The sequence below is a fragment of the Rutidosis leptorrhynchoides genome, chromosome 4 (assembly GCF_046630445.1).
Source record: "Rutidosis leptorrhynchoides isolate AG116_Rl617_1_P2 chromosome 4, CSIRO_AGI_Rlap_v1, whole genome shotgun sequence".
Taxonomy (NCBI): domain Eukaryota; kingdom Viridiplantae; phylum Streptophyta; class Magnoliopsida; order Asterales; family Asteraceae; genus Rutidosis; species Rutidosis leptorrhynchoides.
The window spans coordinates 254279281-254282582 of record NC_092336.1 but is presented as its reverse complement, the minus strand read 5'-3'; the positions used below and the strand labels follow the sequence as shown (position 1 = coordinate 254282582).

General features: G+C 34.5%; 1 long non-coding RNA gene across 1 annotated transcript; it reads right to left on the bottom strand.

Annotated features, from left to right (window-relative positions):
- Positions 1 to 2398: 2398 nt before the first annotated feature.
- On the bottom strand, positions 2399 to 3009 carry LOC139839871 (uncharacterized). Its single transcript, XR_011757131.1, has 3 exons — positions 2927 to 3009; positions 2708 to 2798; positions 2399 to 2512 (listed from the first exon to the last, which is right to left on the bottom strand). It is a non-coding gene; the product is annotated as an uncharacterized lncRNA (long non-coding RNA).
- Positions 3010 to 3302: the final 293 nt, after the last annotated feature.

Sequence of the window (3302 nt, the reverse complement as noted above, 5' to 3'; positions counted from 1 at the left end):
TCTCGCGATGTTAGGTACCGTGGGAGGGATTGGCTTGACCAATAGCGGGAAACCTGCACTCATTTTATAAAATTCAGAAAATCCGACAAAATCGGAAAACGTGTCTAGTATTAAAAACTAGCATGATATTTTCAAAAACCATAAAACGTTTTCATCAAGGTCCTGATTTCCCTAGGATCAAATTTTTCGGATACTTGGCTCTAATCTCTCAAAAATGTGTGTGTGTGTTTCCATTGTGAATATAGCGTGCGTGTGATTTCAAGTGTGCTATACTTAAAGCGTGTGTTTTATATAGTGTGACTTGTGTTTCATATCAACGTGTGTGTTTTGTGTGTTACGAGTGATTCATGTAATGTTTGTAATCTATATTGTGTGATTATGTTTGATATTGTTCGACTTTGTAACGAAAGAATTGCTTGAGGACAAGCAAGGTTTAAGTGTGGGGTGTTTTGATATTGCTCAATAACATCATATATATCTATCGCAATATCATTAAAAACGCTCTAGAATTAAGGATGATGAAGGTGTTCTACAAATAATAAACCAAGATGCGCAAGTTTATATCAGAAGAATGATTTACAAAGAATTTTGATGATTTATGACATTGGTTGATCCCGATACGAGTTAGGGTCAAGATAGCACTCTAAAATGATAAAACAAAGCTTCCAAGGTGTTAGGCTTCATCCAAATGAAGTAATATTGAAAAGAAAACGAAACAGTCAAAATTAGCACAACAGGACGCCGTCCTGGAAGGTGGGACGCCGTCCTGTCTTTCAATTCGGGACGCCGTCTCGGCAAGTGGGACGCCGTCTAGCCCTTTATACCGGGACGCCGTCCTGCCCTTTGGGACGACGTCCCGTAGTAGGTGTAGCCGACTTTTTGGCTTTTTACCTACTCTCTCCGCTTTAAAACTTCAGTTTTTGAGGGACTGTTTCATCAGAATACGAACCAGAGAGTTTAGAGGCGATTTTCAGGAGCAAATTGGAGAACTCCAACCTCTTTGAAGAGGCTCAACATCAAGGCATCATCCATCAAAACCTTCTTCATCCAAGAACTCTTGTTCTTGTAGGTTATTTACTTGTTCTCAGCAATGATTTCAGTTAATAATTTGATTGTATTGTTGTCTGTTACCATGATTGTTGGCTAGTTTCTATAATGTTTGTCTAGATTAATAACCAAGGTATTGGATGTAATCTTATTGATTGAATGTATTATGCGTGATAGATTGAAGCTTGAATTAAGAACCATGCTTATTGTTGTTAAAATCATTTGTATCTAGTTAATTAATATGTTGTTGATAAAGAGAACTCATGTTGATGTATCATATTGATTTACAATCAACTTGTCTTAGATTGATTGTTTGCTAAACCGGACCAAGGGGGTAAACTAGATTAAAACGGTTAAACAAAATAGGAATGAATTGTGTAGAGCGAACGCAAAGACAATTGTTATTCAAGTCTTTGATCTTGTTGATCAACTAGTCACAAACGAAAAGGTCTAAGTAATAGGGAACCCTCGCTTAGTAATTCTAGTTTGAGTACTTGCTAAAGAGAACTCTTGGCGAGTCGATTTAGGTGATTAGCATGCTTATAGTTATTTGATTACAAATACAAGAACCATAGTAAAAAGGGAACCCTTGATCTTGTTATTGTATTTGCGTGTTTATCTGAGAGAACTCTTAGTGAACCTATTAGATAACTACACACATAATTATTCAATCAGGACTTAATATCTAAAAATACATCCAATACCGAGGGTAAAATATCTAGATAAACATTTCATCTCTTTGATTTAATTCAAAACTATCTTACTTGCTTTATTTGCATTTATTATCATTTCATAAATTTAAAAGACAAAAATATTGTTTTTACATTTAACCTTCTTTGATTTGGCTAAATCGTTAAATAGCCACCAAAACATAAAACTTGTACTTTTAACTTTCATTCACTTAGTTAATCATAATATAGTTTCTAATTCTAGTTTGACTGATATAACTGTCCTTGGAACGATACACGGAACTAAACCAGTTACTATACTACTACACGATCGGGTACACTGCCCGTTAGTGTGTAGCAATATCTAAAACCGGTATTTTCCATACGATAATTCATATACCACTTTTCGCACATCAATTACCATGTGTCAAATAATTGTGTCCTATTGGACATGATCGATCCAATTGATTAAAGAATCCATAACATCTATAAAGGGTATTCTTTAATCCTCAAACTCACTGAAACTAACGCTGGTTGGATCCAAAAGCTTCTAACGCATCAAAATTCAAACATTATATAATTTGGAAACATATATTTTGCGGGTCTGGCCGGCGTTGACCGAGTTATTGGCCAATTTCTCGTTTGCTCCATTATGTCGATTTCCCGCCGAGTAGTCGGCCGAGTTTTGAAACACTGAATGCATTCAATAACAAAATAGGCAATAATATCGAAAAAATAAGGAGTATTATCTCATTGTTGGTCAGCATCCAACCATTGCCTTTATTAAGCTTCTCTACCTGATTTCATAAACCACATCATCAATTAACATACTAATTTTCAAACAAATACTTATAAAAATCAACACAAATCAAAAATAACAACAATGTTACTATCGCAAGTTCAAATTATTCTTATTTTGTCAAAAACATATATAACCGTAAATAATCTATACACAACTCAGTTACACTACATAAAAACCCTACGGTACTTACATTTTTGGTATAGACCAAGTCATCTTTAACCAAATCCATCACCAATTCAGTCATCATTAAATATAGAACACAATGGCTGTTTAGCACCTTCCTGACTCACAACACCATTATATCCTTTCCATTAATCAGATCCTCATTGTTCCAAAAAAGAACAGCCTAATAATTGTTCCCTATAATAGTTGAAAGGTGTGATAAGATCGAATTGTAAAACAAAAATACCTGCGTGGATGTACCGTTCGATGCATATAACTGTTTTTTCAAACAACTTACTAAAGCATCGCCTCCACGAAATCAGATTTCAGTGCATATACGTTTTGTGTTAAGGAATAGTTTTGTGTAAACCCATATTGACCATACAATAAATTGCCCATTTGCAGCCTTATTCAAGCCGCCCACGATATCGCCTGCATCTAGAACCAAAAAATTAGATTTCAGTGCAAATATATAGTTTTTGTGAAGACACTATTTTGTGTTAACCCATCTACATAAACAAATACAGAAAGAATAAAAAAAAAGTTAACTTGTAGGAAACCAAAATCTAAACTTTATACATTCCATAAACCTAGCTTCGATTAAATTCCATTAGTTCATGGTT